Genomic DNA, 16,058 nt, shown 5'->3' on the forward strand with positions numbered 1-16,058 from the left:
TCCAAATCTCACTCTTTTCATCCTATTTGCTCAATCCTCTAAAGGGCATCTTAAACTGAGATTTCAGTAACTGCAAACAACTTTCTCTGTCCAAATAAGCATCATTTTAATGCGCTGTGGCATTCTCAAATGGATCCTAGGACAGAAAAGGGAAATCACTGGTCAGCCAGATGAAATTTGAATAAATTTTGGAGTTAAAAAAACAGTAATACACCTCTGTTAGCTGCTTCGTTTGCGCAAATGTACCATGATCATATAAAATGGTAAAAGGGAAAAGAGACCAGGGGGTCTATGTATATTCTGTATTACCTTTGCAACTTCTCTGCAAACTAAAACAATTTCAGAAGTCTATTTAAAAATATATTGTGTATTCAAAAGATATTTCAGTTTATGAACACAAAGACGGAAGAAGATGCAAATTTGAACTACAATGGCAGTGATGTAAAAAGAGAAGTTTGAGAAACTGAGTCACTCCTCATTTACCTCCCAGAGGCAGCTGCCTCTTACTGCTTTTGCATAAAAGTTGACTGGGACGGAAACTGCATTCATTTGCATGACATCTGGTCAGGGAGTGAGTGAATCCCAGATTTGCTTTTCAGAAAAACTAACCTTGTTGCATTATGGAGTGTGGCCCTTAGCAAAGCAAGAGAGACGCCAGGTGAACAGTGAGCGGTTCTTGCAGAAATGTCAGGCAGGAGCTGTACTAGACTCGTGAAAGTAAAGCAAAAACAAAATGAACAAATCAGGAGAGAGGCAACTAGGCAAGCTGTGGAGGGAGAGTAGAGTCAACAATGACTTCAGATTGTTTTGCTCAAGTCCCTGAGAAGATGGCAGGAAAAAATTAACTGAAAAAGAAGTAACAGAAGGAGGAGTCATTTGCATAGAGGGCAAGGATGATGAGCATGCGTTGTTTATACTCAGATGCTTGTAAAAATTTTAAAGACTGATGTAAGAATTGCTCAAGAGAAGGGTTTGACCCACACATGGGAATCATCAACCTATGTGGAATAGATGGAATTAAAGAAACTATGCAAATGATAGAATGCATAGATTCAGAAGAGAAACAGATAGAATACCAAGACATAAAAATGCACAGACAAGGGGCAGGTGTGGGGTATAGCAGTTAAATCAGTGCCAGGGATGCCTGCCCACACTCCACACCAGAATGCCTGGTTCCAGTCCTGGCTACTCTGCTTCTTATCCAGCTTCCTGACAAGAACCCTGGGAGGCAGCAAGTTATGGGTCAAGCACTTTTGTCACCGAAACTCATATGGGAGAAAGGACTGGGTTCCGGACTCCCGGCTTATGTCTAGCCCAGCCCTAGCTGTTGTGAGTATCTGGGAAGTGAATCAGTGGTTAGAAGACTCTCTGTTTCTCTTACTATCTTTCAAATAAGACGAAAATAAATAAATAATCATAGCTCCAAAATTATTTTATCATAGAATTTAATAACAACATTTGTTTTTGTTTTTTTTGTTTTTAACAGATTCAATATAGTTCATGTATACAACTCAAAGAATACAGTGATTTTTCCTTCCTCCCACGCTCCCTTGCCCTCCTCCTTCCCCCTTACTTCTCTCCTTTCTTTCTTTTGTTTTTTTGTTTTGTTTTGTTTTTGAGATAACATGTTTTTAATTCACATTACAATCAAGGGCTTAATTCTCTACCCAATAAACAGTTCAACAACAACAACAGACAAACAATCAAAAAACCAGCAAAAAGATTACAGCTTAGCAGGAATATAGGCAAGAACTAAAAACCACAGTCACATGAAAAGATGAACATTTCACCCACATACAGTAGATTTTAAAGTAATCACAGACATTAAAACCATAGAGGTGTGACATTCTTAGCCATTGGTCACACAGGTCTAAAACAAAGATCCAGAGAACTGTATTTGCAGCAATACTGCTACACATAGGTTTTTTTGGTTTCTTTCTTTTTTCTTTTTTTAATTTTAGCTCCAACATATAAGGGAGAACATGCAGTATTTGTCTTCCCAGGTCTGGCTTATTTCATACAACATCATGTCCTAAAGTTGCATCAATTTTGATACAAATGGTAGCATTTCACTTTTTTATAAATATGCATTTTTACCATATTTTCTTTATCCATTCATCTGAAGATGGACACTTTGGTTGATCCCATGTTTTAGCTATGAACACTGCTGCTATATGCCATATGCATGGTAGTGCTTATACGTTCTTATCTTTTGGTTATATACCCACCAGTGGGATTGCTAAGTCATATGACAAATCTATTTTGTTTTTTTAAGAAATCTTCATACTGTTTTCAACAGTGAATAGCCTAGAATTCACTTTTTACCAGCTTGCTTATTAGAGATCCTTACAGCACTATGTTAAGGAATTTATCTAAAAACAGTAGCTTATAAATGAAAAACTGACTGCTGAAAACTAATTTTGCCTTATAGAAATGTTTTATAGTGCCTCATTATTCATCCCTAATAAATACCTCAATTGATCAAGAAAAACAGATGAAAAACTAAATACAGATAGAACCACACATACTAACAGTTACTGACTGCTTCCACAGACACAGGCATATTTCACTTCAGTTATAGTGTCAAAAATTAGCATAGAGAGTTTTTCCTTAACATGAAAATATTATATTTTTGTCATCTTGGGATAAATGCAACTTGTTTTTCTATTTTGGTTTCTATGGGGAAGTTCTAGAATGATGGCAAATTCTACAAAATCCATCAGTCACTTTTTTAGTAGGAGACCTCTTTTAAAAAAAACAAACAGGATTATTTATTTATTTGAGAGGCAGAGTTACAGAGAGAGAGAGAGAGATGCCATCCATCCACTGTTCACTCCCCAAAGGGCTGCAAGGGCTGGGATGTGCCAATCCGGAGCCAGGAGCCAGGAACTTCTTCCTGATCTCAGACGTGTGTGCAACAGCCCAAGCACTTGGGCCATCTTCCATTGCTTTCCCAGGCACACTAGCAGGGAGCTGGATTGGAAGTGGTGCAGCCAGGACTCGAACTGACATCCACTTGGGATGCTGGCACTGCAGGCAGCAGCTTTACCTGCCTACGCCACAGCACCAGCCCTAGTAGGAGACTTTTGACTACAGTTGGACTACTGGTATACATTTGCCAATAGTTTCTTCTTTACTTAGGTTTCTCTATGAAAAAAATCTATTTCATGGAACAATATGGCATGCATAGATGCACTTAACAGAGATTTTGTGTTGTACTAGTTATGAAATTGAACAAGAGTCAAGAACATGACTTGTTGTTCCCTTAGGAATAGTATTTCATCTCAATGTGAATTTCACTTTGGAAAAATGGAAATAATGATTGCATTGCACTTGGAAATCTGCACATCAAATACTGAAAGTATTCTTAAGGGAATATAGAATACATATACATTGCATATATATATTTGGTAAAATTTTGACACAAACAACTTCTAATCCATAAAAAATTATATTAGCTCCATTCATATCTAATACCACTTATTTTTTCTAACTTTAACATTAAAAAGCATGTTATTCTGAATCTTGACAAAGATGAACCTATAAAGTTCATCCCATGCCAGCCAATGTCTTAACCACAAGGTAATCATTCAGAAAATATGCCTAAAAATAGACTGAGAAAGTGAAATGTTTTAAGCTATGATAAATCATCTGGTGGTGGCAGGGATAACATTTGGCCTCATTTCTCTGTCATTACACTATGCCTGAGAATGACGGTGACCTACCATAAATATCTTCCTACTTTAGTTTTTTGTTTTTGTTGTTTGTTTTGTAATTTGAGAGTCAGAGAGACAGAGAAAGGAAGACAGATCTTTCATCTGTTGGTTGCATTTCCAAATGCCCACACGAGCCAGGGCCGAGGGCCAGAGGAGCCAGGAGCTCGATTCCTGTCTTCCAAGACAGTGGCAGGGACCCAAGTACTTGAACCATTACTGCGGCCTCCAAAAGTCTACCCTGATAGGAAGCTGGAGTAGAAAACGGAGCTGGGAATTGAACCCAGGCACTGCAATGTTCCAGCATGCACAGGCTGCAGTTTCCTTTGGACATATTTCAGAACACCAAAAAGCCAGCTGTTTTCAGATGAAATGGCTTTACAGTGAGTTCACAGAAGTCAATCACTCCCTTCAAAACAGAAATACATAAAACCTTTCGATGTGTATGAACTAATGGATAAACTGTCAAACTTTCTTAAATTAGCTGAACTAAGAAGCTGTTAAAAGTCAAGCCAAACAGCTTACAGGTTTTATAAAGAGGTAGGGAAGGGTGTTATCAAGTGACAAAGAGCAGTGAGTGAAATGAGATAAGAAGAGTATAAAACAAGTGGATCAGAAAATGCCAGTAGCCTCCTAGAAAAGGTTAGAAGGAGAATTCTGGCAACAAAACACTCCAGCACAAGCAAGATACACAACGCACACTCACGCAAATGCAGAAAGCAGAAAATTCAGAAAACAGACTGCAATTGTGGCAACATACTAATATGAGATACTCATAGGGAAACCAGGTGAAAAACACACAGGAACCATTTGTAGTATTACCTCATGATTTTTGCATTGTTTATTTAAAATCAATCACAAAAAAGAAAATAAGAAGTTGACCACTGTATACACTGAATATAGAAAACTAACATGAAAAGTTCTACATTCATAATTTCAGCATCCTGATGAAGTTACCAACCTCTTATAAAGTGCTAAAACTTTTAAAGCAATATTTAAAAAATCGGAATAGTCTAATATCAATAAAATAAATCTGTTATTAGGGCCCAGATTGTGCAGTAACATGTAAAGCCACCACCTGTGATTCGGCATCCATGTGGGCACTGGGTCATGTCTTAGCTGCTCCAGTTCCAATCCAGCTCCCTGCAAATGGCTTGGGAAAGACACCAGAAGATAGTCCAGGTGCTTGGACCTGCCACCCACTTGGGATACCAGATGAAGCTCCTGACTTCTGGCTTTGGCCTGGCTCAGCCCTGTCCATTTTGGCCATCTGGGGAATGAACCAGCAGATGGAATATCTCACTCTCTATCTCTCTGTCTCTTCCTCTTTCTAACTCTGCCTTTCAAACAAATAAAAAAGATTTATTTCTTTAAAAGAAATAAATAAAAACTCTATTAAAACTTAAAAAGGAACCCCAAAAATGCTGAGTCCCAAAATGAATGATCGAAAAAATACATTTGTAAAGGGAAACAGAAATCATCCTCAAAAGGATTTGCCACTTGGGAAGTAAAGTCCTATCAACAATTACCTGAGTACTTGCAAAATACAAGAAGTCTGTTACCACCTCTGTTCTATATCTGAAATAGTGATACAAAGAAAAACTCCTCATCACAAAAAGCTGAGACTCCGACTTCAGCATAAGTAAGTCGAAATTCACAATTCCTCATGAGATGTTTATGCTTTTAGTAATTTTCTAACTGACAAATAAAAATTATATATATTTGGGGAGCATCATGTATGATTCAATACGTGTAGATGTTGCATAAAGTTCAATCAGGGTAAACACATGTATGTTTTCAAATGTTTAATGTTTCTTTAAGATTAAAAACATTCAAGATCCTTTATTCTGATTTTTGAAAAGAAATATAATATATATCCTTAATACGATATATTAATGATATATAACAATATTTAACGTATTAATATATTATAATAATATATATCCTTAGTTACCCTCCTATGCTATCTGACTTAGTACCAGTTAAACAACCTTTCCCGTCTTCTCCTTCCTCCATACTGTCCACATCCCCTGGTAGTTTTTAAGTCATGCTGCCTAATCAAGATGGAGAATAATAAGGTTGACTTCACTCTGACAAGTAAACTGTGGATGTGAACTATGCCCCATTGTACAAAGTGAATAAATATTTTTAACATTAAAATGATCCTACTGGGGTGGGCATTTACCCTTGCAGCTAAACAGCTGGCTAAGACACCTGGGTATGGATGATCTCAAGGAGATTTGCTAGGTCATATGACATATGACTCCATTCAAATGCAAGGACTTCAAAAAGTTCATAGAAAAATGGAATTAAAACACAGGTTTATTTTGGTTCAAAAAAATTGAAATCCATGTGTCATAGTGTTTTCATAACATACATTTTCCATGAACTGTTTGACATGCCTGATATTACAAAAAATAGAGGTGAAAACATGTTAGTGGTCTCCAAGGCACAGAGATGATGATAAGGGGTGACTGTAAAAGCATAACAATAAGGCAACCTCTCAGGCAGTGGTGGTCATGTAAGCCTACACATTCAAACAAAGGACAAAGAACCAACACACACATATCGGAGTAAGTTTGCTAAGATGGTTACTGTATATAATTATATAAGATAGAACCCACCGGGAAAGGCAGAGTGAGGGGACCTGAGTCCTCTCTGCTTTGCATCTTCCTGTGACTACAGTTCTACAGATAGTGCAAAATATGACATAAAATATAACTCAAAATTATATTATTAATTCTGCAGAAAAAATAAACAGCTTTAATGTAGTTCTCTAAACACATGGTATACAAAAGATATAGCATTGTCTTTGTGTCTGCATGTCTTCGCTAGTTCACATTACATTTTTAGAGCATGAACTTCTCAACAGAATGGAGTAGAAAGCATATTTGGACCTAAAGAGGACTGAGCACCAAGGCCACATTCAGTAGTTAGTCATTTAAGAAGTTTACCAGTTATATATTAGTAAAAATCCTTTAATGTATTTTCTGAGGTTCAATTTATCCTTTAAATTTGATTTAAAATATTATGGTCAACATCAAGCATAATTGATAAAGTGATTTCTACCATCATTCTTTCAGTTTTGTTTCATAATAATATCTGTTAGTATTGGGAAGAATTCATATCTCTTCATAGGACAAAGAGTGTATTAAGATTTTATCATGTCCAGCGCCGCGGCTCAATAGGCTAATTCTCCACCTAGCGGCACCGGCACACTAGGTTCTAGTCCCGGTCGGGGTGCCGGATTCTGTCCCGGTTTCCCCTCTTCCAGGCCTGCTCTCTGCTGTGGTCCAGGAAGGCAGTGGAGGATGGCCCAAGTCCTTGGGCCCTGCACCCCATGGGAGACCAGGATAAGTACCTGGCTCCTGCCTTCGGATCAGCGCGGTGCGCCGGCCGCAGCGCGCCAGCCACGGCGGCCATTGGAGGGTGAACCAACAGCAAAAGGAAGACCTTTCTCTCTGTCTTTCCCTCTCACTGTCCACTCTGCCTGTCAAAAAAAAAAAAAAAAAAAAAAGATTTTATTATTATGAAAGGCCTCCTAACATTCCCTTATTTCTAATTTAGAAACTGCATCAAATACAGAGACAAAGGCCTCTGATCTTTGTTGTAAAATATGTAGAAGGCTTATAACCAAAAAAAAAAAAAAAAAAAAAAGGACAAGGCAGATGCTGAAGAAGGAAAAGATGTTGAGATATGAAATGAGTTAAAAATTACTTACATGTAGGCATGTTTAACTTATTCAGAGAACAATTTTATACAATGAAGGGCATGAAGAATGTGAAAGCATGGTGTTAAAATCATAGGGTACATTCTCTCTCTCTCTCTTTTTTTTTTTTTTTATTTCACAGGCAGAGTTAGGCAGTGAGAGAGAGAGAGAGAGAGAGAGAAGTCTTCCTTTCGTTGGTTCACCCCCCAAATGGCTGCTACGGCCAGTGCGCTGCGCAGATCGAAGCCAGGAGCCAGGTGCTTCCTCCTGGTCTCCCATGTGGGTGCAGGGCCCAAGCACTTGAGTCATCCTCCACTGCACTCCCTGGCCACAGCAGAGAGCTGGCCTGGAAGAGGGGCAACCGGGACAGAATCCAAAACCGGGATTAGAACCCTGGGTGCCAGTGCCGCAGGCAGAGGATTAGCCTAGTGAGCTGCGGTGCCAGCTGGGTACATTCTCAATCCTTCTCTCCCTCTCTCCCTCTCTCCCTCTCTCCCTCTCTCCCTCTCTCCCTCTCTCCCTCTCTCCCTCCCCCTCCCCCTCCCTCTCCCTTTCTCCCTATTCACCACTCCTCCCTTCTCTTTCCACTTCATTTCCTTTCCCCCTGCTCCACCAAGACTGTGTTGACACCTGCCTAATTAGTTTGCACGAACCCTTTTAACTTGTATTTCATATACTCTTCCAATTAATCATATATGACTGTCAGCAGGAAGTAGCTTTAAAGACAAATCATCGTCCCTCTACCCCTCCTGGACTTTTGGGACTATTGTGATCCCATACAACTCCTGCTTTCTAAAAAACAAAAGGGGGGAATGTTAGGAAAATGGCAATGGTGCAGTCTTATCTATGGCACAATCTACACCCTGACACCATCCTACATTCAAGCCCCCACCGCCATTGCTGGAAGCCAGGTGGCCACATGGCCCAACCACCGGTGTCAGCCCCCCCCCTTCCTACTGGGATTCACTGCTCCTACTTCCCTGCCTGACCCCACTCCGCAAAGTTTTAAAAGGACCTGCTCCTGAACACATGGCCCCCTCCTCTCTCTCTCTCTCTCTGTCTCTCTCTTATGATCTCCCTCTCTCTCTTTTCCTTCTTCGCCCCTTCCCTCCAGTCTGTCGGGTTTCCCTCAATAAACACTTTCCCTTAAAAAAATTATATATGACGATATCTATACCTACAAACAACAGTATTAAGGTATGACCCTGAATAAACCTATTCATTGTTTCATTCTCAGAGAGACAAGTCTTTCCTAAAAAATATTAATTTCTAGGACAATCAGAATAATGGTCTCTTAAACCTATGACAAATACTTCCACCAAAAAAAAGAGCACTATTTTTTGTTTAATTTGAAAGGCAGAGTAACAGAGAGAGAGGGAGAGGGAGAGAGAGAATCTCTGTCTGCTGGTTCACTCCACAAATGGCCACAATGGCTAGTGTAGTGCCAGGTGGAAGCCAGGAGCCTGGAGCTCCTTCTGGGTCTCCTATGTGGGTGGCAGGGGCCCAAGCAGCCAGGCCCTCCTCTGCTGCTCTCCCTGGCAAATCAGCAGGGAGCTGGATCAGATGGAAGTGGAGCAGCTGGGTCTTGAACCAGCGCTCACATGGAATGCCAGCATCACAGGCAGAGGCCCAACCCACTATGCCACAACACCAGCCCCAAGGTGCACTGAATTACAGGCAGTGTCTGGCACAAAATAACCTCCTAACTAACTGTTCTGTGTGTTACTTTCATCCTTCCACTATGTCCTTTAGTTTCACATATTGGTTTCCTACCGTATCCATTTCATTTACTCTTTTCACAAATCTCCATTCTCGTGGCACAAGGCTCTATGCCATATGCTGTGAGATGCACAAGCCCATGTCTCCACCTCAGACAGGAACACAGAGTGCAGCGGGAGGAACCAGGAGATCTGTGGTGCCCCAGCACTGTCAACTGAAGGTAAGGGACGATGGTCCTATAGGAATTACTAAAGGTTCTTAGGAAGAGGTGACTTTCAAGGTGCGCTTTGGAAAATTTTCTGAAAACAAAATGGGCAGAGAAATCCAAGTGGAAGAAAGTCATGAAAAAGAACATCAGGATACCTGAATATTTGTGGAAATGTATCTTATGAAAAAAACTGTGCATGGATTTCAGGTGCTGCTTCTTTTAATTCCATTTTCCATGAATTTTTTGAAGAACCCTCTTAAGGGCACCACTAGAGAATACCAGGAAGTCAGTGTGTCTGAGGGGGAAAGAACAAGATTTATATTTTAGAGACATGGTTTACATACTGCTTGCTAAGGATTTTGGACTTAAGAGTTAAGCAAAAGGAACTAATGATTTTTCTTTTGTTTGTTGTCCAAGAAAGGGATCTTCATAATTTCATGGGAATGCGTACTATGAAAAAACTATGCATAGGTTTCAAAATCCTTTTGCATTAAAATAAACATCTTTTCATTCCATTTTCCCACAAACTTTTTAAAGTACCCTCATATAGTCACTATAATCGTGTCTGGGTTAACAACTTGTGTAATATCCTTCTGTGGAAAGCCTATTACCTAAAAATCAGTTGATTGAAAATTAATGTATGCGTGGCATTTCTGAATTTCCTGTAGCCAGTCTATAAGTCAAGCCTAAGCACCACTAATCAGAAGATTAAGAGGCTCACGTCGTCAAAGAATGATAAATTCAAGGGAGACAGTGCTGCTGTCTGATTCCCGGCAGTGCACTTACTGGATGACTTCCTCCCTTCTTTATAATGTTGAAGAGATTTCTTTCAGCACTGATCCACAAATTAAGAGAAATCCACTCAGCCTGTCAAAAAATTAAACGGCTGTATATCCTTAAGTATCAAGCCAGATATTTCTCTAATACTCATTTCAAAGAATAAATCACTTTTAATTGTCTTTTTACTTCTCCATTGTAGAAAAATAAATTTCACAAGTTCAAAAGTTAAAACAAAGATAGGAAAGCAAAATTTTCATGGAATGGGAGAAACCTGCTTAGGAAGAAAATAACCTTGTTAAGCTTTGAGTGTAGAAGGTGACTGGTTTGCTGAGAACTTTCCTTTTCCTTTTCTTTTTTTTTTTTAAGGTTTATTTATTTATTTATTTGACAGGTAGAGTTACAGACAGTGAGAGAGAGAGACAGAGAGAAAGGTCTACCTTCCGTTGGTTCACCCCCAAAATGGCCACCAGGGCCAGCGCACTGTGCCGATCTGAAGCCAGGAGCCAGGTGCTTCCTCCCGGTCTCCCATGCGGGTGCAGGAGCCCAAGCACCTGAGCCATCCTCCACTGCCCTCCTGGACCACAGCAGAGAGCTGGACTGTAAGAGGAGCAACTGGGACTAGAACCCGGTGCCCATATGGGATGCCGGTGCCGCAGGCAGAGGATTAACCAAGTGAGCCACGGCGCCAGGCCTTCCTTTTCTTTTTCTATTCAGGATAATTAATAAGCAGGAACAGCAAGTTATCCACAGTTATGATTTGAATTATAGAATTATTAAATAAACTTCATCTCATGGCCTTGGTCAACCATTCTAGTAATATACAATAAACGAAATCAAACCATTCCCCTATAAAATAAAATAATGAAATGCTTAAAATGAATTTGGACTTAATAGAGAATTTCAATTTAGACTTAAATAGCCTGGATATTTTTTGTTCTTTAAATTTTAGGGATCAGTGACCTCAAAAACTTGGAAAATTTAGCATTTTCTAGTATGTATTTTTAAATGTCTTCAATTTAAAGAGAATCATTCTTGCCAATATGTCAAAAGTTCATTATCCAGACTGTGGTACTCCATTGTGCTAAAAATAGTTGACAAAATATTTGTCCAAAGGTGTGCATAGATTCCAATTGATTTATCCTTTTAAAAATTGTATTACTTGGCTTTATTAATATTCCCCATGACTGCTCCCCTGTCTGGTATATTTTTTCATTGAATACTGAACTCTTTAGCAAATAGTAAAGAAAGGGTCATTTAGCTCAACAGAAGAGTTTAAACAGATGCTGTGCATACAAAATGATAATGCAGAAATTTGAAATACAGGGCGAGGGTAATTAAGTGGTTATTTGTATCTGTGCCTTTAGAATATTTGGCTGTAGTAAAGGGAAATGCAAGGGCTCAATTACTATCAGATATTTACAGAAGCTGAGATGATAATGTGGGGTAAACATTCTGTACCTCCACCACTGTCTTCACCAAGACGCCATTGTTAGATCTGGGTAACACTTTTAGTTTTACTAATTCCTATCAATCCATTCAAAGTTAATTCTGATCAATTGAGAGGTCTGAATACACCAAATTATAAAATGTTATTTAACATTTAATACATTATTTTAAAAATGCATTCTTACATCAGAAATCTCACTAAATTTCTAAGTATTTCTCTTTCCTGAGGCAGCTGTCTCTTTGTCAGTGACTAGTATTCTAAGAAAACACAAAGACGGTACGTTTAGGAAATCCAATCCTGAGGTGTGACTCATGGGTAATGCGACTGACTTGTCAGCAAGCATACTGAGAATTACACACTCAAATGAACACTGTATTTCCAAGCACGCACTTGAGGAGATCACACACATTTCAGGGGTGTTTCTATTGCTCAGACTATTTCAAACTTCTCAGACTTGCTCTCAGAAATAATTTATGAACCACACAGAACTCAGGCTCTTTGCTTTATAAATTGCACCTCTAGAGCAGTGACTTGGGGCGAAGCAGGATCTAGAAAATGCAAGGCTCTCTCCACTTCTGTGTATAAAAAGTGATATAAATTATAAATTATTTAGCCCCAAAATAAACTTTGTATTTGTTATATAAATCTGCAAAGACAACTGTAAAAAAAAAAATGAGCCTTCCTTTCCCCTTGTAATTTGATAGGAAAATAATGGAGACTGACTGTGCCAGTGTCTTGCCCTCTGATCCCACTCTTATTGGTCTCCTTTGTTTCCCCAGCGGCCACCTTGGCAAACCCTAGAGCACTTTATCACTCCTCCTTCCCTTCTTCAACCCCTCTGTGGCATCTGACTCTTGAACATCCTTTTCCCGCACACTGATGTGAATGGCATTCTATAGGGCACTCACGTGTTTGGGCACCCTGCCTTTCTCTATGTCTTTCTCCCCAGTTCATTCCTCCTCTTCATTCCTATAATGTAGGTGTTGCTCTTCACTCAGCAGCTACCAGAGTGTTTAATTTTTATTGCATGAGACAACGGTTTAGCCCTCAGAGTTCTCGGCTCTGTTTTTCTGCTCCATGTCCTCTGATACATTCCTCAAGGTTGATTGACTACAGCCACCACGCACCCACCAGGCCCCACCACCGGCTTCGCTCCCTGCCTGCCAATTCTTAGTTAGCTTCTTACTTGTACGTGAAATGGAGATAAAAAACAGAAAAATGACCAAGGAGATACTACTTGGAAAGTTTCTGATACCAACGCTCAAGTTATTTTAGCTATTATTATTCAAGTGCTCAATTACTTGAACTAATTTTTTCTTATTGCTCACGTCCTACATGACATCCTCACTTGGAGGTCATATCATCAATTCAGCACATTTTTAAAAATATGAACATTGTCCAGTGCTTGCAACAAAATAAAATGTCTTTGCTTAGATTAAATTATGCAAGTACCATAGTCAAATTCTTAGAACTTTGCTCTGCTACCTTTCATAGTGAGATGTATGCAGTCATTTTTAGGTTAACAGAGAGTTGTCATACAAATTCGAAAGCTTTTAATTCTCTTATAATGATGTCATCCCTGACAGGAAAGTTTATCAAACTGTGTCTGATCATTTTGAATGTCTTCGCCTTTGTGTGCATATTTATTTCTCTGCCTTAACTTTTATTTTGATATTGCCCTGACCACAAAGGTAAACCACTCTTTCATGGTATCAGGTTTAACATCTGTTCCTTGGACCCTCCCCCATCTCCTCATCCCAACATTGATTCTAATTTTCACCCCTCTACAATCACCTCCACCACTGGGACACCACTGAACTATCTCTAGAAACTTTGTATCAGAATTTCAAGAACAAAGAACTGTATTATTTTAAACTAGGACACTGACTACAGAGTTCAGATCCCAAAAGCATGATATCTCTAATAGTAGATTCTTAAGTATACTTTATACTATTTTCTTAATCCTTAGACCAAAAATAAACTTTTATAATCCTTCCAATTTCTTTTTTAAATTAATTAAATAATTTTAATTGACAAATAAAAACTGAATAAAAGCTGTTTGAAGCACAACATGATGCCTTTATAAACATATTCTTCCAATTTGGTCCATATACATTTACATGTTATTTTTCTAAAATTCCTGTATCATCTATCATAATATTTTAAACAATGTAAGCACTTAACAAATTTGTAGACTACATCTATTTTAGTACAGAAACCCTTACTGATCACATCAAGTTACCATTCCATAAGATCTCCCACACTATTATCTTAACCATGGTTAAGAGGAAAAGAAAGAAAGCAGGCCCAGTGCTACAGTCCAGTGGGTTAAGCCCCAGCCTGCAGTGCCGGCATCCCATATGGACACTGGTTCTAGTCCTGGCTGCTCCACTTCCGATCCCACTCTCTGCTGTGGCCTGGGAAAAAGTTGGCCCAAGTTCTTGGGCCCCTGCACCCACGTGGAAGACCCAGAGGAAGCTCTTGGCTCCTGGCTTCAGATCAGCTCAGCTCTGGTCGCTGGGACCATTTGGGGAGTGAACCAGTGGATAGAAGATTCTCTCTCTCTCTCTCTCTCTCTCTCTCTGGCTCTACCACGCTATGTAACTCTGTCTTTCAAATAAAATAAAATAAATCTTTAAACAAAAAAAAGGAAAGGAAAGAAAATGAAGATGTTTAAATAACTACGTAAAGTGCGTTGGCCTTGTCTATCTCTCTTTGCTCTCACACAATCACCTTGTGAAGCAGGTACTGTCAGCAGCAAAGAAACTCCGGGAGCCTAAGGCCACTGGGCAGAATGGAGGGTTCACACTTGCACATGAAATCATTGCTCTGGTCTCAAATGCTATGCCTATTGTTTACATTGCTATCTTCTTTTAAGCTGAGATTTTTAAAAAATTGTATTCTGCTGAAAAGCAGAAACAAACACACAGAAATCTTCCAAGTGCTGTTTCACTTGCCAAATGCCCACAGCACCAAGGCTGGACTAGGCTGAAGCCTGGAGCCAGAAATCCAACCCAGGTCTCCCACGGAGGTAGCAGGGACTCAATCACCTGCTGCTCGTAGGGTGTGCCCAGTGGGAGGTCCCTGCTGCCCTCAGGGTGTGTTCAGTGGGAAGCCCCTGCTGCCCTCAGGGTGTGCCCAGTGGGAGGCCCCTGCTGCCCTCAGGGTGTGCCCAGTGGGAAGCCCCTGCTGCACTCAGGGTGTGCCCAGTGGGAAGCACAGGCTGCCCTCAGGGTGTGCCCAGTGGGAGGCACAGGCTGCCCTCAGGGTGTGCCCAGTGGGAAGCCCCTGCTGCCTTCAGGGTATGCCCAGTGGGAGGCACAGGCTGCCCTCAGGGTGTGCCCAGTGGGAAGCCCCTGCTGCCCTCAGGTGTGCCCAGTGGGAAGCACAGGCTGCCCTCAGGGTGTGCCCAGTGGGAAGCCCCTGCTGCCCTCAGGGTGTGCCCAGTGGGAGGCACAGGCTGCTCTCAGGGTGTGCCCAGTGGGAAGCCCCTGCTGCCCTCAGGGTGTGCCCAGTGGGGAGCTAGAATCAGGAGTGGAGCCAGACTCAGACCCAGGCGCTCTGACATGGAGAGCAGAGTCCCAAGTAGCATATTCACTGGTAGGCCAAACAACTGCCTCTAAGCTGAGGGTTACAGACTGGAATTCCCTGATGCGCTGGTTTCCTTTGTTATTGGAAATGGCTGCAATAGAGCTTCCTGTACTTCTGCAAGAATTACAGGTGTGAGACAGAGAGTGGTGGTAAGCAAGGCAGTAAGGTGTGATGAGGCAGGGCATGCGCCAGAAACAGTGAGCTGTCGTCACATGAACCAGAGAGAGTGCCCAGTCGTTCAAACTGCAGCAAGCAAGGGAAAAGAGAGAACAAGCAAGGGAAAAGAGAGAACAAGCAAGGGAAAAGAGAAGCAGGGGCTTCTCACAGGTGAGGCAGGCATCTCAGCAAGAACTAAGGGGTCGGTTTTCATTCAGACTGGGGCTTACCAGGGTAATGGGGGCAGGTCTTCCCGCCACTTCTCCTTCCCCTCATCCTTTTCTACTGGACAAAGGGATGCTGGGTGTGAAACAGGTGAGATTCCTTCCCAGATTTTATTACCCAAAGTTATCAGACAAGGTAGCCTGCTTGGCACTGGGCGGAGAGGATTCTCTTGGGTGCTTCCCTGGGGGTTGGAAGGCTAGGAGCACCTACGAAGTTACTGAGGTATATACAGGCTTGCAGCGTAAACTACGAGGCGGCTTCCAAGGCTGCTACACTCCTTTTCACAGGTGCTTTATTTTCCTTAGGCCCCTTTCACACGCAAACGTTAATTTCTACTTTCCTCCCTAACACTACCATTGCTGCAACAAACTACCACATAGTTAGTGCCTTACAGCAACATGAATATATTATCTTAGAGTCCGTAAGGCTGGAAGTCCAAAGTCAGGCTCACTGTCCTAGAATCAAGGTGTCAGCAGGGTTGTTTGCCTGCAGGAGTTTGGGAGAAGAGTC

Source organism: Oryctolagus cuniculus, chromosome 13 (genome assembly GCF_964237555.1).
Source record: "Oryctolagus cuniculus chromosome 13, mOryCun1.1, whole genome shotgun sequence".
In the NCBI taxonomy this organism is placed as follows: domain Eukaryota; kingdom Metazoa; phylum Chordata; class Mammalia; order Lagomorpha; family Leporidae; genus Oryctolagus; species Oryctolagus cuniculus.